This window comes from Puma concolor, chromosome A3, assembly GCF_028749965.1.
Source record: "Puma concolor isolate L17-30 chromosome A3, mPumCon1.1.hap2, whole genome shotgun sequence".
NCBI classification, from domain to species: Eukaryota; Metazoa; Chordata; class Mammalia; order Carnivora; family Felidae; genus Puma; species Puma concolor.
Window position 1 is genome coordinate 113,983,105 of NC_141669.1, and position 22,199 is coordinate 114,005,303.

Below are 22,199 nucleotides of genomic sequence, written 5' to 3' on the forward strand. Positions count from 1 at the left end.
TCCTAATTTTAATGAGGTCAAATCTGTCTCTTTTCCTTTATGGTTAGTATATTCTATGTCCTGTTTAAAAATCTTTACTTATGTTTAAAAAAAAAATCTTTACTTATGCTAAGATCATAAACATATTCTCTTATGTTCCTTCTAGAAAGTTAGTAAGAAGGTTTTACATTCTTATTGAGATCTATAATCCATATGGAATTGATTTAGGTGGATGGTGTGAGATTTTTTTCAATGTGGATATCCAATTGATAACGCGCCATTTATTGAAAACATTATCCTTTCTCCCTTACTCTGCTGTGACATTTTTCTCAGAACTCCACTAGTCATGGATGACTAGGTCTATTTCTGGACTCTATTTTGTTTACTTAGTTCATTTATCTTTGCCTCAATGTCACACTTTCCTAATTACTATAGCTTTATGATAAATCTTAAAATATCAGAATTTAAATCCTACGACTTTGTTCTTCAAGATTATCTTGATTATTCTTTGCCCATTTGTGTCTGCAAATCTTTGAATCAGCTTGTCAATGCACATAAAGAGAAAACACATGGGATTTTGATTGTGGTCACACTGAATCTACAGATCAATTTGGAGAATATTGACATCATACAGGAGGTGAGGTTTTACTCTTCTTGAATTGATCTCAATTTATTTGTTTCCCACATAGAAATCTTGACTTTCTTTGGCTTTGTTCCTAGTTACTTGATGTTTTTCTATTCCATTGTAAATGTGTCTTTTCTTTTACCTTTATTCTCTTTTTTTTGGCAGAATTTTATGTGTGGGCGCATTGATTTAAATAACTTTTCTCAGAAAGGGAGAAAATACCTTGAGTAGTCCTAATGACTTTTTCCCCAGCTTTATTGAGATACAATTGATGTACAACATTGTGTAAGTCTGAGGTGTAGAAGACGATGATTTGATACTCTTATATATTGCGGAATGATTACCACTGTAGCATTAGCTAATGCCTCCATCCTGTCACATAGTTACCCTTTTTCTGTGGGGTAACATTTAAGATCTACTCCCCTAGTAACTTTCTCCTCACGTATACGATACTGTATTGTTAACTTTAGTCACCATGTTGTACATTAGATGTCCGGAACTTATTCATCTCATGACTGGGAGTTTATACTTTTGGACCACCATCTCTCCATTTCCCCTCACCTGCCCTCAGAACCCGGGTAACTACCATTCTACCTTTGGTTTCTACTGTATACTCTTCCTTCACTTGCCAATTGTGGTTGATCTTGTAGCAAGAAAAGTTATTAAACTTTCCTGTTAATTCTACTAATTTACTTGTAGGTACTTCTTCAAAGGCATGGAGATAAGAATGAGCGCCTACCTCCCAGGACTGTTGTGAGGATAATAAGGATAATGATGATGATTGCTAGCAATAAATGAACACCTACTGTTTTTCAAGAGTTCTCCTCCTTCCAAAAGAACCACTTTCAAAAGTGGAATGAAACACAGGCTGTAGTGTCATATTGTCCTCAGCTTCTTGGATGTAAATGTAGTCAGAAAACCTAGAAGCTGAGGAGGATGAATTGCTGGCCCTGGTGAGTATTTATGACGGAGATGCATTTGCAAAAAAAAAAAAACAAAAAACAAGAATCCCTCCAAGGTGGAGACAGCAGGATCTATTTAGACTTTTCACAAAATCTGAAGGCATTTTTGCGCGCTATTTGCTTCTGCAAACACTTAGACAACCTGCTGTAAGAACACCATGACAGCGTGGTCCTGTTTGCCTGGACGGAATTTCTTTCTTTCTTCTTTTCTTTTTTTTTTTTAATGTTTGTTTATTTTTGAGAGAGAGACAGAGACAGAGGGCGAGCAGGGGGAGGGCAGAGAGAGGGAGACACAGAATCCGAGGCAGGCTCCAGGCTCCGAACTGTCCACACAGAGGACGCGGGGCTCAAACTCACGAATCATGAGATCATGATCCGAGCGGAAATCCGAGGCTTCACCCACTGAGCCCCCCAGGCACCCTGCCCAGATGCAATTTCTTAAGGAAGAGACCCTAGCTGAATATTGTCTCTCCTTTTGACCTCAAGATGGGTTCTCAGAAAAAAGTGCAGAGGATAGCTCAAGCCTCTTTGGAGGACCTGCCAGACCTGATATAAACAAGAGGAAGTTGTGGGTGAGAGCCCCACACAGGATGTGGAATCACGGTTGAGTCTGAGCCAGGAAATCTTGGACTTGGATCAAGCTCAGCAGATAAAATGCTTGTTCCTGTGAGATATCTGTTTGTGTGAGAAGGTGGGTGGTGAATGAGTGAATGCATGTACTTTTGGAAGTGCAGGCATGCGTACTTCAAAGGCTGTCCGAAAGACTACTTTGAAATCCAGATCAGAGATGGCCAAGTTCAATGCCTCAACTGCCCAGGACCCAGGTGCCCTTTGGTGGCCACTCTGGGTCAGGTCAAAGAACTAGTAGAAGCAGAGTTATTTTCCCGTTATGATCGCCCTCCCCTCCAGCCACCGCGGACTCGATGGCAGATGTGATGTCATGTTGCCAGCTACCTGAAATGTGGGAGCCTGGCTGCACAATGGACATCTTCCCTGGCTGCAACTTTGCTTTCTGTACCTTGTTCAGGCTGACGCTACCATATGGGATCTCTCAACATAAGGTGACTGCAGAAAAATTAAGTTTTATGAAATGAGTGCTTGCAAGCAGGCGAGGCCAATAAAAGACTTTTGGAACAGAGGTGTGGTAAGAAGGCACTGGAAGAGATGGAAAGTAAGAAGTGACGAGAAAAGAATTAAAAAACCTGCCCGTGTTGTGAGACTCCCATGGAGAAATTAGATGGATATAACAAGGTGGCGTGGATGCAATGTTTCTGTTGGGTTGAGTTCTTTCTCTAGAGCAGGCCCTTATGAACACTTCACTGCTCCTGATTCCCCATGTCTTAACTGGTTGTAACAGTTAACACAGGCTGTGGATGTTAATGGAGATATTTGGGAAGATGAGACTGAAGACTAGTTACCTCCTACTGCGCAAGATGTGAAAGTGGAATAGTTTAGCTTAGTTTTATTAAATACGCAAAGTAACTTCGTAGAAGTTTTAGGGGGCCATTCATTCACTCTTCTTATGTAAAAGATATGGAAGAACAAGGTTTATATTTTCATATGGTATTATTTAGGCACGTTCATACATTTTTCAATGAGCATAATTGGGAAAATTATAAGCCGTAAGTCTCAGCAAATGAAAACTGGATATCAAACATAAATAGTACAGTGTGTCCCAAACTTTGAATAGTTAAAAATTAAATTTTTATTGGGTGAAGGGGAGTGGGAGATACAGGCTTCCAGTGAATTAATAAGTCACGGCAATAAAAGGTACAGCATAAAGAATACAGTCAATGTAATAGTGTTGTATGGGGACAGATGCACTTGTGCTGAGCACAGAATAACGTCTAAACTTGTCGAATCACTATGTTGTGCACCTGAAACTAACGTAACACTGTGTGTCAACTACATTCAAATAAAAATAAATAAATAAAAATTAAATATTTGTTTTCTTCCCCAAGCGTTAGGTAATGAGATGGGGTCATGAGTTAGACATATAGACCTGCTTGCCTCTGAGAAGCATCCCTCTAATATATTTTATGTGAGCCCCTTTGGTACTACTTAAAATGGAGGTGGGTAAGAAGCCTTATTCAAATTGTGCTGAGAACCTCATCTCATTTATTCCATGTTACGTCCCTTCCAACCTAGATTTCTGCTAAATTAGTTCTCTTTGGAGGGAGCCCTTTATTCTATAACTGACTGGATGGCCTAGCTTCATTTTGATCTACTGCTTTTCAGAATAGAAATTTATAGATAATTTTTAAAAATATTTTAATATCCATAAAGACTGTGAGTCACTTCTTTATTTCTTAGTGGTGCATGGTCCCTGGTTTTGAGTCAAGTCTAGAATTTAATGAGAGTGGCTCAGAAGAAGTTCAACCCCATTCATCTTTCCTGGGAAGTAAAGCCTAGATTCGGAACAATTTGTCCCTTTGCTGTCTTTTGTTCTATATTCTCTCCCTTTAACCTCACCCTACCTTCTGTTGGTAAGGACAATTTTAATATTATTTCCAGCAGCACAAAGTTCCATTACCTCTGTTAGAATATGACATGGGGCGCCTGGGTGGCGCAGTCGGTTAAGCGTCCGACTTCAGCCAGGTCACGATCTCGCGGTCCGTGAGTTCGAGCCCCGCGTCGGGCTCTGGGCTGATGGCTCAGAGCCTGGAGCCTGTTTCCGATTCTGTGTCTCCCTCTCTCTCTGCCCCTCCCCCGTTCATGCTCTATCTCTCTCTGTCCCAAAAAAATAAATAAACGTTGAAAAAAAAAAATTTAGAATATGACAAAACCTATTATATTCTCGAGCTAAACTTTTTGTTATCTGCTTTTTTATCCTGTCTGCATCACTGTAGTTCCAATCTTAACTTTCTGAATTCTTTTTAAAAGTTGCTTTTTAATGAACTAAGGGATTTGGCTTCCTACTTTTTTTTACAATAGCTGCTTTTTTTTGGGGGGGGGGTGGGGGTAATTTGGGCCCAGTACTTAGATCTCTATTGGGGGTTTTGTTTGCTTTTTGAAAAATTGCCTTTCCTTATGGTTTGATGAGTGCCTTGGTAGCAAAATAAAGATTTTTTTGAGAATGAGAAGAATTCAGCTACATCCATGAACATGTTCTTTTTTCCTATCCCATCCCTGAAAATTGGGGAATCATTTTTTAACCATTTTATATGTGTATATGCAAAGAATCAGCAAGAACTGTGTCTAGATTGTTAGCAAGGATGCTTAATCTTAAAAATAAAAACAATTTCTAAAAATTGTCATAAAAAAAAGACAGAACAGATGTAAGCTTTGCTCTATGGAAGCCACCAAACATCTCCATCTTTTTTCCCTGCTAGCAGAGAGGAGCTGAAGGAGGAGGGTCCTGGAAGCAGAGGGCAGACCTCTGTCTTGTTGAGGCTGGGTAGAGAATGCAGTGAGATTGTGACACCAAAGCAGGGAAGCATGGTCAACTTTCGTGAGTCCTTCCCGGGGTTGACCAGCAGGCCAGCTGCTGAGCAAGCTGCAGTTCAGGGTTATTTGGAGATCTATCAGAACTTAGAAGCACAGAACCCCTGGCACTGAGGTATTCATAATCCATCCTTGGGTAAAGCCAAAGAGAAACATTATTCCTTCCCTTTCCTGTACTTCACTTTTGCTTAAGCAAGCTCACTTTCCCCATTAAAAGAGAATCGCAGAAACTACGATAAAGAGGTGATGTTGCCTATTCACTTTGCGTTTACCCAATTTATTAGTTTGGGCACTGAGTATCTCTGTGTCCCTAGCAGCAGATGCAAGGCCAGATCTAGCCCAAGGGCTAGCAAATACAAATTAGTAAGTAGTGAGAAGGTTGGATTGTGGGGGACTTTGAACACCAGATTAATGAATTTGGATTTTAGGCATAGCCTACAAAGTCCTAACATCAAGGGGAAAAATGTGGTTCAGTGGAAAGAGCATGGGCTTTGGAGCCATATAGAGTGTGGAATGTGAGCCTTGGTCCTGCTGTTTAACAAGGGCCATAAAACAAAACAAAGGGCCCTTTGAGAGCAGTTGGATGTATTTTCTTATTCTTAACCAACTCAAACCAAAGCAACATTTATACAGTAACAGCCAAGCAAAATAGAAGACTGCATCAACAATTTATAAAAATTGACAAATGGTTTGGATATTACTAGAATGGTTAAGTGGGAAGACTGTGCTTCCACGTGATCATTGGTAACACGGAAAAATGCTTTTGATTTTCATGAGTTGACCTTATATCCAGCAAACCTGTTGAACTCTCTTCTGAATTCTCTTAGTTTGTTCTTTGATTGATTCTGTTGGTTTCTCCAGGTAAGGGGTTGTATCATCTGCAAGTAATGACGATTATATCTCCACCTTTTCCGTCCTTGCACCTATTTCTTATTTTTCCTAATAGCATGGGCCATGTTCTCCCTTGTTACAGTAAACATTTGCACTATTTCCTTCCAGTTCTAAATGGAATGTATCCAAAATTCCTTGTTTAAATATAACATTCTCCCCAAGAGTTTGACCTTTAGTCTTTAGCATGTTTAGTAAGTTCTTTTCTTCTAATTTCTTAGGATCTTCTACTATAGTTAGTTTTTTTTTTTTTATTTTTTTTTTAACGTTTATTTATATTTGAGACAGAGAGACAGAGCATGAACGGGGGAGGGGCAGAGAGAGAGGGAGACACAGAATCGGAAGCAGGCTCCAGGCTCTGAGCCATCAGCCCAGAGCCCGATGCGGGGCTCGAACTCACGGACCGCGAGATCGTGACCCGGGCTGAAGTCGGACGCTCAACCGACTGAACCACCCAGGCGCCCCTATAGTTAGTTTTTTTAATTTATAAAATACTTTCTCTGGATCATTTAAGGTAATCCTATAATCTTTTTCTGTTTATTAACAGAGAATTACATTGTTAGGTTTTCTGATATTATATCATCCTCACAATTTTAGATCTACCCTAATTAATCATAGTATATTTTTAACATATTCTTAAGTTTGATTATCTACAAATTTCATTTGGAATTCAAGCACATACATACAAAGGAAATATGGCCTATTGTTTTTCTGTTCTTTATCGTTGTCTGTGTTTGAAATCAAGATAATACCTCCTAAAATCATCTGGGCAGCTCTTACATTTCCTCTATTTTCCAGAACATCTTGTGTAAGACAGGAATTAATTGCTCCCTTAAAGTTTGCAAGATCTGAGATGACCAACTCAACCATAATTAATGAATGTAAAAAGGACACATTTGAGAATAAAGGAAAGCATTATTAATAATTATGCTAGGGCGAAAGAGTGTGAACAAGGATGGTTTTAAGCAAAACAAACTTGAACTCAGTGTTAATACTTTATGAGCATGAGACTTAGTGGGAGGAGAGCCTTCTGAGCACCATGCCAATGTCTTCATGCTTGGTTGATCTATTCAGGTTTATATTTCTTCCGTTACTACTCTTGATAGATTGCTTTTCTTTGAAGTATTTTTAAAATTTATCGGGGCGCCTGGGTGGCGCAGTCGGTTAAGCGTCCGACTTCAGCCAGGTCACGATCTCGCGGTCCGTGAGTTCGAGCCCCGCATCAGGCTCTGGGCTGATGGCTCAGAGCCTGGAGCCTGTTTCCGATTCTGTGTCTCCCTCTCTCTCTGCTCCTCCCCCGTTCATGCTCTGTCTCTCTCTGTCCCAAAAATAAATAAACGTTGAAAAAAAAAAAAAAATTTTTTAAAATTTATCATGCATTTTTGTTCATCCTAGAACAAAGTGTTCTGGAAAGCTGGCCTGCCCAAACCATCGTATGTGATTTTTATATCCCTTCAACCTCTTTCAATCTAGCACGGTCCCCGTTTTGTCACACACTGACTTGTTGAAGGCACTGGGCCCATTGTTCTTATGGTGACCCCTCCTCTGTTTTGTCTGGTATTCTTCAGCCTGTTCACCAATATATCACATCAATATGAGGTTGGTTCTAATGGTTTTATTGAATCAAAGTAATATTTTTTGCAAAAATGCCTCAGAGGTGAAGCTATGTTCTTGATATTGCAACACGTCAGGGATCACTTAATATCTGCCTGTCACTCAGTATTCAGATTCACAACCGGATTAAAGTGATGAGTGTCTGATCTTTTTATCGGACAGTGCTGGTTTCCCCTTTTATATTGCAATTAATCCATATGTGCTACTTTTCCTATACAAATGTGTCATCCCATGTCAATCATACACCTAATGGATTTAACACAAATTATAGTCCTTGCCTGAGTCAATAAACTCCTTAGGATTTTCAGGATACAACTCAGTAAAATAGAACTTTCCCTCATCAACTAGAGCTATTTGATAACTAGAAATATAGCCCCTACTGGAGAGGCAGGATGACTACATAATGCATTCAAATTAGTTACTGGTGTTCAAAGTAAGAAGTTTGCTTTGTGGCTGCCTCGAAGGGTGACATATGGGTCTTTCTGGTTATCCATCCTCTGAGTATCATTAGGCAATTATGTCTTTTCATTGATTCAGTGTATTTCAATCCATTATATTTGGCATGATGTTTGACGCCCAGATTATCATCACTTTAGGAAGCAGACATTTCTTCCAGCAGGATCCTGTGTCCTTTTACATGCCTCATACTTTTTAAAATATTGAAATAAAACTATAAATATTTATTAGTGTTTTATTTTTATTTTTTTTTTAAATTTTTTTTTTCAACGTTTATTTATTTTTGCGACAGAGAGAGACAGAGCATGAACGGGGGAGGGGCAGAGAGAGAGGGAGACACAGAATCGGAAACAGGCTCCAGGCTCTGAGCCATCAGCCCAGAGCCTGACGCGGGGCTCGAACTCGCGGACGGCAAGATCGTGACCTGGCGGACGGCAAGATCGTGACCTGGCTGAAGTCGGACGCTTAACCGACTGCGCCACCCAGGCGCCCCTTTATTAGTGTTTTAAATAAGTTCAAATAAGAGGTATGATAACTAGTGCAATTTCAAAATAGTGATGAGCATAAGTGATATCTCAGCATATATACAACATCTTTAATATATGATTATTTTTCTTTCTTTTGGTGGTAAAGTCAGAGGAATAACTAATACTAGTGAATTTATTGTCCACATTCATAAATCAAGGAAATGCTTAAATTTCAATTAGAGCTTTTTTGACAATAAAGACATTATTTCTTCATTCATGTATATATAGCCCTCAACTTATGAACATGTACTAGTGGGAAAAGCTTTGGCCTCGCAGTGAAAACAAATGGTTTGGCAATCTAGGGCTGCCTCAGTCTCTATCCCAGCTTCATTGAGATACAACGGACATACAGCATTGTATTCGCTTAAGGAGTAAAACGTAATGATTTGATATATGTATATATTGCAAAATAATTACCACAATAAGTTTAGTTAACATCCATCACTTCACAGACACAATTTTTTTTCTTGTGATGAGAACTTTTAAGATTCACTCTCTTAGCAACTTTCAAGTGTACAATACTCTGTTGTTAACTATAGTCACTCTGCTCTACATTAGGTCCCCAGAACTTATTTATCTTATAACTGGAAGTTTGAACCTTTTGACCACCTTTACCCATTTTCTCCACCTGCACCCTCCACTCCTGGTAACCACCAATCTGTTCCCTGTTTCTGTAAGTCCAGTTTAGATTCTACATATGAATGAGATCATACAGTACTTATCTTTGTCTGACTTAGTTCACTTAGCATGATGCCTTCAAGATTTCTCCATGTTGTTGCAAATGGCAGGACTTCCTCCTTTTTATGGCAGAATAATATTCCAAATATATATTGGAATATTATTACATGTAGTATAACATAATATTATATATATGTATGCCATATAGATATATAGATATATAGATATATAGATATATCACATTTGTTCATCCATTGATGGACACTTAGGTGGTTTCCAAGTCTTAACTATTGTAAATAATGCCATAATGACCTGTTATTTTTTTTTTTTAATTTTTTTTTTTCAACGTTTTTTTTATTTTTATTTTTGGGACAGAGAGAGACAGAGCATGAACAGGGGAGGGGCAGAGAGAGAGGGAGACACAGAATCGGAAGCAGGCTCCAGGCTCCGAGCCATCAGCCCAGAGCCCGACGCGGGGCTCGAACTCACGGACCGTGAGATCGTGACCTGGCTGAAGTCGGACGCTTAACCGACTGCGCCACCCAGGCGCCCCATGACCTGTTATTTTTTAAAACTTCCATGATTTCAGCACAAGAAAATATCCTTTGCTCACCTTGTATGTTCCCAGCACTAAAGATTCAGCTGTTTCTCTAAAACGCCTAGATTCCTTTTAGTAAAGAGCTGACTTCGAGGCCAACATCTGGGCATTAGGCTCACTGCCAATAGGATGCTATTGTTTCTGGTAATTTCAGTTGATAAAACTAAAAGAGTTAGATTTTTTTTTTTTAAGGAAAAGATTTTTTTTGAAGTAAACTCTACCCCCAAAGTGGGGGTCTAACTCACCTGCCCCATGATCCCAAGATCAAGAGTCACATGCTCTACCAACTAAGCCAGCCAGGTACCCCTAAAAGAGTTATATTTTAAATGCCTATGAGGTTTTTGGATATTTTTTTGTAGCCACTTAAATTTGGATCTCTAGAGCCCTCCAAAAAGCCATATCATTCAATAAGAAAAGCAAATAAAAGTAGCCCCTAATTCATGCCTACAACATAATCAGAAGAGAGACTCAGATGTTATTAATCCATTGAAATGTGTTGAGATTTTCCCAGTATGTCATGATATTTTATAAATGTTCTGTCTATACTTGAAAATAATATTGTTAGGATGTGGTGTTCTACATGTGTATATTAGCTCTATCTTATTAAGTAGTACTTATTAACTTGATTGTTTATAATATCAATTACTGAGAAAGGTGGTTTTTAAATCTCTCACTTTAATTGTAGATTCATCAATTTCCATATTTCTGATTATTTTTATACACATATATCCCTATGGTGTATTATTAGATACAAGAATATGTTTGAAAACATATTTTGCTATGCAGTGATCCTTTGTACCTCAGCAATGCTTTTTCCCTCGAAATCTATTTTTTCTAATACTAATTGAGCTAAAAAAGCTTTCTTTGGCTTAGTATTCACTTGGAAATCTTTGTGTCTTCTTTTCCTTTCAATCTTTCTTTACCTTTTCATATCAAATACGCATCTCCTAATTTATACACAAATTTAATTCTATCTTGTTTGCTTTCGGTTCCCCCAAAGAGTATTGTTGTGTTTTATAAGTGAATGATTGCTTATATTTGCCACGTATTTTATAAATATCATACTTTTTGTCCTTCTGGAATCTCAGACCTTCTGCCTGAAGCATGTCCTTTAGAATGCCCTTTCATGAGACCTTATTACAGCAAATTCTTCCCATTTTTGCTTGTCTAAAAATGTCTACAGTACATCTTCATTCTTAAATACCAACTTCACTACATACAGATTATCTGTGTGATGGCTATTGTAGTTTCAGCATTGCCTGTGACCTACTAAATGCCCTTCAGAGGGTCACTTTCCTCTCTGGGGCCCAGTTTTACTGTGTTTCATCTTTTTCACAAGAAGATGACAGTAATGTTGGTCATTACTGTCATACTGAAGCCTGGCATGAAAAAAAAAATGCAACCAAGTAAATGAGGATCTAATTGGTTTTATTAAGCAATTTATGAATCAAGCAATCCCATCTAGCAAATAGAAGGGAGCTCTGAGGAGTTGTACAAAATGGAAGGCTTTTATAGGAAAGAATGTAGGGCAAGGAAGTTATTAGCAAAAGAAAAGAAAGGATTGTTGTAGGCTATCCCTTTCTGTGGGGAGTGGGGGGGAACTGGGGGTCTTATCATGCAGATTACCTCATCTTCCTTTGTGTTGGTGGTGTGTGTGTGTTTATGTGGAGGGGTGGGGGTGGTTTAGGGATGGAGAGGGCCTTGTGACAGATGACCTCATTGGTGCTGACAAAAAAATTCCTGACTGACTAGTTAAGACTGCATTTCTGTGGCAGGCTGAAACTGCCATTATGTTAGTATGATAGTAATGGTGGCCATTCCAAAATAACCATTGAGCAATGGCCATTTCCAATAAGCAGAGAGTTGAGGAGGGGCTAGGAAAGAAGAGAAAGGAAAGGAGAGGGTGGGAGAATGGTTATGTTGACTCTGAATAGTGGAAGGCTGTGAGAAACTTCCCCCAAGGTGCTCTTCTGGAAATGCTTCAAGAGGCGCCTCCTCTGAACCTACCAGCCCTGTTTCTTCTTCTACCCAACCTCCAAATTCTTATGCTTGAACCAGTCAGTGCCTGTGAAGTTCCCACCCAAGTAATTTAGGAAATTATGGGGAAAAGCCACTAGACACTTTTCATTCTGAGGAGGTAATTGAATTCCATTCCAGTAGACCCAGATTCACCCCAGTTACATGGATCCACTTAGGATAAGGCCAATCAAGACCCAGGTTCAACCCGAGTGCAAACGAATCCTCGGTTCTGATCACTCACACCATCACTCAGACTAAGCCAAAGGTCAGACTCAATCCTAAATCCAACTTCCAACCCCACTCTACCCTGGGTCTACTCAGATTTAGCCTTAAGCTAACCACAACCTAACTGTACCACCAATAGCCCCAACATAGCCCATTACCCTGCCTAATTCCCACACGTAGGTTCATCTGGCCTTAAGTTTCATCCTCTATCCAGACCATCCAAATCATTAACTTCCCTACTACAACTGTCCACCTAAGAGTAGTCCTGAACCCTCTTCCCAATATCTCCCCCACTGTTCACCCCAATCCATCTGTCCATGTCCAGAGCAGTCCCTCAGAGATCCCCAACTTGGACAACTTGGACCAAGTCTCTCCCCAACTTGGACTCAGTCTCTTTACCCTAGCCCTTCATCTAAGTGCATATTGTATCAGTCTTGTATCAGTCAGAGCCCTATCACTTGTTTTTACAGAAGGAATTTAATACTTAAACATACCATGACTGTTAATATTAACTAATTTAATATTAACTTTAATATAAAGAATCACGAACGAGGCATTTAGGAACTGAAAAAATTAGGACACAAAGCTGTCACAGAGATAGGAACTTCAGGAATCAGCCACTATGGCTGGGGCAACAAGAAAAGAGATGGAAAGTATTAAAACTTAGGAACTTGGAGGAAGGGGCCCATGGAGCTGAAACCCAGACTTCTGAGCAAAGAGCTCTGCTCAGCGAGAGCTGCTTTCTCCGTGAGGCACAATGAAGCTGGCTCTGTAAATACTCGAATATTGCAGATTGGACCCAGCTACGGCTAAGGAAATGCACTGCCGATGCCAGAGTGAAGAAAGAGCAAGGCTGGGCAGTGCTGGTGGCGAGGACGGGAAACCCTTAGGAAGCAAACAGGATGTGGGCGCTTTCCTCCCCGAGCCTCGCAGTGTCCCTCTAGCACCCCCTATTGGCAGAGCCTAATGAAGCGACTGCAAAGAAAGGCTGCGTTGCGCAGGGCGCTGGCGTCAGCGTTACAAAAAGGGCCACGGTCGGTTGGATTTGGAGCTGAGACAACAGGTAACAGCATAACAAGTGGCCCACGTATCAGTGCCAGCCTGGACTTAAGACCCCTGCCTGAGCCTCCTACCATTCGAGCACTGCAGCCCCAGCCTCTTAAATCTACCTTGGCAGAAAAGGGCCGGAAAGAGATATTGACAAGAAATGAACATGGGGGCAAATTCACCAAGATGCCTGAAACCAGTGTCAAAGAGAAACCCACAGGCCCCAAAATGGAATCTCTTCTGCTAAGCCACGTCACCAAACCAGGGCTCAATACCTAACCTAATGGCAGTTTCAGCCTCCCCCAGAAATGCAGTCTTAACTAGTCAGTCTGGAATTTTTTTTGTCAACACCAATGAAGTCATCTGTCACAGGGCCCTCTCCATCCCTAACCCGCCACCCCTACCCCATTCAAAGTTTTATCTGCATGATAAAACCCCTTGTTCTCCCCCACTCCCCACAAAAAGGGATATAGCCTACAACGGTCCTCTCTTTTCTTTTGCTAATAACTTCCTTGCCCTACACTCTTTCCTATAAAAACCTTCTGTTTTGTACAACTCCTCAGAGCTCCCTTCTATTTGCTAGATGGGATGTCATAAATTGCTTAATAAAACCAATTAGATCCTCAGATTTACTTGGCTGGGTTTTGTTTTTTCATGCCAGGCTACAGTTGTTGGCTATCCTCATGTAAGTTCGCTATCCTAGAACAAGGCCAGGACCACAGCACCCCTGAGAGTCCTCCATTATCTGAGTTCTGTGGACCAGAGATCAGGATATGAAGCTCCGTGGCTGCAGGGTTCCAGAAGTGGGTGGCTAGTTCATGAAGGATGGAAAACTGTTTTTGCGGCAGGGCTGAGCTCTGACAATGTTAGCCAAAGCAGGGTAGTTTTTAGTCAGCCATGTAGACAGGGAGCGAACTTGCGACCTAGCGGGCTGACAACATTTAACACATGTCCCGGCTAGACACAGAGTGAGTTAGTGGATACTGGCCAGCACCCATAACAAAAGTGGGCCTTCCCTCCTAGTAAGACAAACGGGCAAATTCCAACCACTGGCCCTTGTGTGCAAGACACATTGGGTTTGTTTTTTTAAGAAAAGGAAACTTTAAAATAATTAACTATCCTTGTCCTCTTGGCTCCCATGGGCACGAAGAAGGCGGAGAGGTGGGAATAAAAACAGAGGGAACAAAGGAAGCAAGGGAAAGAGGAAACTGAGAAGGTCAATCAGTATTTATCAAGCAACTAGTTTGTGTCAGGCTCTGTTCTAAACAACAATTGGTGCAACAGTTACAGATAGAGATAAGGAAATGGAAGTTCCAAGCCAGTTGTTAACTTTCCCAAGGACATCAGAGGCTGAGAACCGGGAGGAGAACGCAGAATTATCTGAAGTCTTAAACAAAGTCCATTTTCCTTTTTTTTTTTTTTAAATTTTTTTTTTAACGTTTATTTATTTTTGAGACAGAGAGAGACAGAGCATGAATGGGGGAGGGTCAGAGAGAGAGGGAGACACAGAATCCGAAACAGGCTCCAGGCTCTGAGCGGTCAGCACAGAGCCCGACGCGGGGCTCAAACTCACGGACCGCGAGATCATGACCTGAGCTGAAGTCGAACGCTTAACCGACTGAGCCACCCAGGTGCCCCAACAAAGTCCATTTTCTTCACAGACACTAGGTGGCATGGAAGCCAGTAGAAGAGATATTTATCAAATGATATTGTTGAATCAATATTTTCTTAACAGCCACTATTAATTTAAACATAGCCAGTTTTGGGTTTAGATGAGAAACCTGGGGGGTTGTTTTCCTCATTTGTTTCATCTCATGAGAGGAGTTGGAAGATCCAGTGATCCCCTGGGGCATTTTATCTGTAAGGGAAGATAAAATATGACAAATATAATAAATAGGACAACCAATTGGAATCACAGACCTCAAGGAAGTTACAGCTAATTTCTCGGGGCATAACGATAAAGCCTGGGTGGTTTACAAAACGGCTTTGTTAGCATTAATCTTCATCAGAATGGTTTTATCAAATTGGATCTTGTCTCCTTCCCTAGCAGACTGCATGGGAGGAGGGAACATTTTCTTCTTATCTTTTGAAATTTATTTCACCAACAGTGAGTAGGAGTTAGAGTTTGAGGACAGGTGCTGGAATCTCAATGAGTAATAAGAGGGGGAAGGAGAAGCCAGTTCAAAACTTCCAGACAGACGAAGAGAGTTTTTAACAAATAAGATATGGAGCTTATAGGGGCGCCTGGGTGGCGCAGTCGGTTGAGCGTCCGACTTCAGCCAGGTCACGATCTCGCGGTCCGGGAGTTCGAGCCCCGCGTCGGGCTCTGGGCTGATGGCTCAGAGCCTGGAGCCTGTTTCCGATTCTCTGTCTCCCTCTCTCTCTGCCCCTCCCTCGTTCATGCTCTGTCTCTCTCTGTCCCAAAAATAAAAAAATAAAAAAAAAAAAAACGTTGAAAAAAAGATATGGAGCTTGTAATGTTTTACACATAAAATTCTCCTCTTTATTGCCATTAAGTGACACTTCAGATTTGAGTTTTCAGAAGATGCCTTAGCCCCTTTTTCCAGGAGATCTTTTTCTAGAATGCACTGCCCCTTTTTTTTCTTTTTTCTTTTTTCTTGTCTTTGTTTGTTTGTTTGTTTCTTCCTAGTAAATTCTACCCCAAACATGGGGCTGGAACTCACAACCCTAAGATCAAGAGTCGCATGCTGTCCTGACTGAGCTAGCCAGGCACCTCTAGAATGCACCACCCTTTAATACTGTCCACGTGAGAACATTTCCTGTGTGTGAGTTAGGGCTGCAAATTATGCAACATTCCATAATTATCACTGCTAAATATAAATGGTTTCTTCCCGCACCATTATTATACTGTACTTAAAAAAATGTTTAAATTAAATTTAATTATTTTAATAGGCTCTTTGCCCAATGTGGGGCTTGAATTCACAACCCCTAGATCAAGAGTCATGTGCTCAATGGACTGAGACAACCAGGGGCCCTTATATGTCCATTTTAAAGTCAAGAAAACACAAGCTGAAGGATTTTTTTAATTCCTTTTTTTTTCATATCCAAATACTCAGAAACCTTCTTTAAAAAAATGTTTATTTATTTTTGAGAGACAGAGAGAGACAGAATGTGAGCGGGTGAGGGGCAGAGAGAGAGGGAGACACAGAATCTGAAGCAGGTTCCAGGCTCAAAGCTGTCAGCACAGAGCCCCACGCGGGGCTCGAACCCACAAACCGTGAGATCATGACCTGAGCTGAAGTCAGACACTTAACCAACTGAGCCATCCAGACGCCCCAGAAACCTTCTATATATATACTTTTCTTTTACCAGACCTCCTCCCTCAGGGCCCCTTCACACTTCTTTCTCCTTAACTTTCCCTTTTATTCACTCAGACCTTTCTGAAACTTCTTAATTGTCCCTTAATCAGATGATAACGTCACTTTTATATATGAATTTTTACAAGAGATCAGTTAATGTCAAACCTGCATCCTCCTTCCAAGTCGCCCATTTTAGTTAAGGATTTATAAACTGGGACTTCAAAGCCAGCCACCTTTCATCTGCGAGACTGATAGTTCCTCAGTCCAGCCAACAAACTATTATTTAATAACAAACTATTATTTAATAAATCATTGCATGCATTTGAAAAGAAAATAGAGTCTAATCTTTGAGAATCAATTTCTGCTCTTAGGCTCCTTCCAGTTCTTGGACAGCATAGGTCTTTTTTTTTTAAGTTTATTATTTTTCAGGGGGGACACAGAGAGAGGGGAACAGAGGATCCCAAGCGTGCTCCCCACTGACAGCAGAAAGCCCAGGGCAGAGCTCCAACTCATACAGCGAGATCGTGACTTAGGCTGAATTTGGATGCTAACAGACTGAGCCTCCCAGGTGTCCCAGGACAGCAGAGGTCCTGACTACCCACAGGTTTTTCAGAGTGTCCATTAGACTTATACCTGGTCAACATCCAGAGGTGTCCAGAAAGGCCTCCAACTATAGAATATCTCTCACTGTGGTGCCCCAGCTAGAATCCCCATCAGGACTTTACTCCCCTAGTTGCCAGGAGAGCTGCCTGCTGACAGCCCACAGCTGAGCCTCTCTGGACTTGCCCTCTATTTGAAAAAGCTGCCATACCAAAGCAATGTTAGATGTCAATTATACCGGGGGGGGGGGGGGGGAGAGAGAGAGAGAGAGAGGACTGTTCTAATAAAGAGATTTGATCCAGTTTAAAAAAAAATTATCTGGACCACTCTTCATGTGTTTGAAAATCTCTTTAAATATTTACAGAAAGCCTTCAAATGTAGATATGAATTGGGGCGCCTGGGTGGCGCAGTCGGTTAAGCGTCCGACTTCAGCCAGGTCACGATCTCGCGGTCCATGAGTTCGAGCCCCGCGTCGGGCTCTGGGCTGATGGCTCAGAGCCTGGAGCCTGTTTCCGATTCTGTGTCTCCCTCTCTCTCTGCCCCTCCCCCGTTCATGCTCTGTCTCTCTCTGTCCCAAAAATAAAAATAAAAACGTTGAAAAAAAAAAATTAAAAAAAAAAAATGTAGATATGAACTATTTTCTTTGCCTGAACCCCGTAAACGTAAAACCACTTTTATAATACCATTAAGCAATTTGGAAAGAATCTAAATAGAACATACTAATCAAGCCTAGCTAGAGCTAAAATGTCCTTTCTCTGTGTGTATCAGGCCATAGACTACATAAGCAAGTTGAAAGAGTACATTTTTGGTGCAAATAAGTCGTTACCTATGAACACCAAAGCTGGTCTGCATATAAAAACTGCCCATCAGTCTCTGAAGGTCTAAATTTGAGGCCCAGGTTTGGACAAGGGCAATATCTTGAGCAGCATCATAGGAAGTTGGTCAGTTGAACATAAAAGCGTAGGCACATGGAAGGGTGTGTGCCGTGTAGCAAGTTGGTTTTTGAACTGGGAGGGTCTTCTGAATACCAGGTGGTGCTACAACTAAGGGGATAGCCAAGAAATCCAAGAGCCCTCAAGATAAACCTGTAATTTGAAAAGAAAAGAAAAAGCAAATCATAGCTGCGTGAGATCAGGAAAAGACCTGCCTGTGTGAATAACTCAAGCCGTGATAGTTCGTAATGACCACTGTAGATGTTAAAACAAGGATCATTAGAAATTTTAGCTACTCCAGGGGCGCCTGGGTGGCTCAGTCAGTTGGGCGGCCGACTTCGGCTCAGGTCATGATCTCGCGGTCCATGAGTTTGAGCCCCGCGTCGGGCTCTGTGCTGACAGCTCAGAGCCTGGAGCCTGTTTCCGATTCTGTGTCTCCCTCTCTCTGACCCTCCCCTGTTCATGCTCTGTCTCTCTCTGTCTCAAAAATAAATAAACGTTAAAAAAAATTAAAAAAAAAAAAGAAATTTTAGCTACTCCAGAAGCTAGGGGACCCTTATTTTTACAGTTATCGAAGTCATAAAATACCCTAAATGCATAATGAGAGTCAGCGCTCTTTTGAGATATGAGAAAACACATTTGATGAAGGGAGAAAGGTCTGCCGCCTGCCTGTACGAAATGCATAGAAAACCAAAAATATTGGCTAATTCATTTTGAGAACAGACTACCTACTTTGAGAGCAACTTTCTCATCTCTGATCTACCAGTCTTTCTCCTCTACTTAACTCCAATTTCTTTGTGCACTAGTTTTAATATATCTTGATATGTACTTATGTGTATATAAACAGTATGTGTTTAAGTAAACAATGATTAAATGGCAATGTAAGCTTTAATGTTGAAAACATAAAATATCTTTTTAAAATTTATTTATTTTTAAAATTTGTTTTAAGTTTATTTATTTTTGAGAGAGAGGGACAGAGCGTGAGCAAGTGAGGGGCAGAGAAAGAGGGAGACACAGAATCCAAAGCAGGCTCCAGGCTCTGAGCTGTCAGCACAGAGCCCGACAAGGGGCTCGAACTCAGGAACGGCAAGGTCATGACCTGAGCTGAAGTCAGATGCTTAACCGACTGAGCCACACAGGCACCCCTAGTGTTTATTTATTTTTGAGAAAGAGAGACACAGCATGAGTGAGGGAGGGGCAGAGTGAGAGGGAGACACAGAATCTGAAGTAGGCTTCAGGCTCCGAGCAGGCTGACGGCTCAGAGCCAGATGTGGGGCTCAAACTCATGAACCACCAGATCATGATCTGAGCTGAAGCCGGACGCTTAAGCTACTGAGCCACCCAGGCGCCCTGAAAACAAAATAGCTTATCAAGCATATTTTAAGACAATATATATAATACTTTGAATGGCAGGACAACTTAACTTGGGCAGGTAGAAGAAAAAAATAATTCCTATCACTATGTGGTAACTATAGACTTCATTTTCTGTCCCCCTAAAGTTTCATTTTTTAGAGTTATCAAGATGAACAAAGATTTCTATTCTATTGGCCATGATGTTAAATTGTTCTAAAGATACTAGTTCAATGACATCGTTCAGGAAATACATGTAAGTTCACTTTAAAGGACAATGAAGTCATAGTTTATAGTAACAACTTGACAGAGAAACAAAGACATAAGTGGTGAAACTGTCACTCCACATAAATGAAACAGTATCTGAAATTTACAAGAAACACAGCATAAATGTTCTATGCTTAAGTATCAATTATTTAATTGAAGACCTAGGTTTACAGTTCATCTCCTTAAATATTATTATAATTAATAAAAACTGATCTACAAAGAATAAGGAATTTAGGTATTTAACTATTTTATAAAATAATAAATAAACTAAAAGCCTTGGATTAAAAAACAATTTAATGTTTGTGTTTTTATTTCCTGAGGCAAATTCAGAAACAGTATATTTAACCCAGAATTATTTAACCCAAACTTCAAAAGCAAAAATAAAAATGTTTCCCTTGTTTGGGAGAACTAATGAGAACAGAGAACTGTAAAAATCTGTCTCTCAACCAAGTAATGTGAAAAACCTCACAGAAGGTTTCATAATGTCTTTTTATGGTTACTCATTATTAACCTAAAGTCGATTTGCATATCTTTTGTTCTTGATATTATACTGAGTAGGAATACTCAGATCATTGAACTAACATTAGATTTTCTCTTTTCTCACCCAAAAGCATTATTTATTGGAAGTATTTATATTAGAATACAGGAACACTATTTAAATAATGTTTAAGAACTCTGTGATTTTGCAAGGTCTTTATACATTTTTATTTATATATATTTTTAAATTTTATTCCTGAAAGAGCATAATATTCTTTTTGGACCAAAAGAGTTTACAATTTAGTACTTTAATTTTTTTTCATTTGCAAAGAACCTTTTCAAGTAAAAAAACCCTCATGAGATTAAGTCCTCTGAAGACAGGACAGACTTCTTTAACTTCTTTAACGTATTTGCACGTTACAAGGTTTAATTGATGGTTGAGCCCCTCAAGTGCTTGCCTCTTTCTCCTAGGCTGAAGATTTTTTCTTGAAATTCTGGCAGATTTAAGGCATTAGGAATTTGGGGGTGATTTTTAATTCCCCCCCTGGGGCATTAATAAAACCTTTACACCCTTTCCAATAACCTCTGTACATAGCCTCCGCCTCACCTGTTCCATGTAGTGATACCTTTTCAAGGAAACTTTTTTTTCTCAGTCATATCATTCTACAACATTCAAAGATGCGTGGCCTCTGCAACCATACGGTATTTGGTGGCATCACAGAGCGTCGTAAAGACAGACAGAGACTCTGGGATCACAGAACCCTCTTGGATCTTCCACTCCCGGCCTCTCAGTGCACATGATCTCACCCTTAAGAAAAAGTCTCGCAAACTACAGAAGAAACTACAAATTCTTGGTCAAGCTGGACTTTTGTGGAGCAACCCTTATTTTTCAAGGAAAAGAAGAAAACTAAGTCTCTCTTCAGAAAACTCACTTACCGAGTGGCTTTGAGCCTCCTGTGAGTCAAAGCTTGCCCACCAGGGGGCAGCAGTTCCCTGATACTGACGACAAGGAATGTTCCAAATTCAGGTTTTTGTTTCTGGGATCACCGGTACTCCAGTCCTTGTTCACAAGCAGTAGAGAAGCATTGTCACAAAATAAGTAAGCCTGGAAGCAGATAAAATTCTACACTAATCAACACTCAAAATCCATTACAGGAGGACAGAAACAAGGTTTCCTCCTCTGAGATCATTGCTGATGGCTTCTTAAATAAATCCCATGAATATACCTATATATACCTATATCCCATGAATATACCTATATTCCATGAACATACATGGGGCAAAAGCCATAAGTCCACAATTGGCAACAAATACAACGTCTGTTTTTTTTTAATTTCCCAATGCTTATGCGTTCTTGGGGAAATGGTTGTTTAAAAGTGTTTTTAAGACTCAAGCAGAAATTAATCTTTACCTTTCCTTTGGCAGCTCATCGTCTCAGCTTCGAATTCTCTGCTGGGGTTAGCCAATCTATCACCTGGCATTGTTATTAATTCAAATGATTAAAGTCTCTCCAAATTTTGTTGAAATAAGAAACAGCAAATCATTTTATTTCCTCTATTCATGTGGAAAATAAGGAAATGCCAGTAATCTCTTTCCTCTCTAACAAAGAAAAATCCCGTAGCATCTATGTCATTAATAAAACAGAGTTGTCATTTTAGGGATTATGAAGGAAGCTTTCAAAAATTAATGAGGTCAAAACAGAAGGACACAGGAATCCGCGGGAAGGGTACCCACTGGCCAAAGTTGTGACAATTTGAACATCAGAGAAGGATATAGAGGTTTCATGTACTAATCAAGTTGAAATAAGTCCACTAGAACCTGTTTCCACTGATTAAAACTTACAACTCTGGACAAAATGCAAGAAGCAGCTACCTGAGGAAAGAGTTAAAAATAGGCCGATTGGAGATGGGAATTAAAATCTAAGGGATGACACACGAGGGTGATTTGCTCAAGGATTTTTTCTTCTTTTATCTCTCAGCTTTGACTTAAAGGGAGCCTCAGTGCAGAATTGGACAGCAGGTACCAGAAGCAAAATCTTTGGGGGAAGCTAACTTCCTGATCAGAGAAGCAGGAAAAAAATGGGTCCCCTGTGAACCAAAGAATGTGTGTATATGGATCGGAGATCTCCACGGTTTTGTCTTTTTCCCTCCCTGCCCAGCTCCAAGGACAGGCCCAGTTGTGGACCTACAGG

The 22,199-nt window shown here is 40.3% G+C and overlaps 1 pseudogene; it reads left to right on the top strand.

The window, feature by feature from the left end:
* Positions 1-1,994: 1,994 nt before the first annotated feature.
* On the top strand, positions 1,995-2,980 carry LOC112869551 (E3 ubiquitin-protein ligase RNF14 pseudogene; annotated as a pseudogene).
* The last annotated feature ends 19,219 nt before the right edge of the window (positions 2,981-22,199 follow it).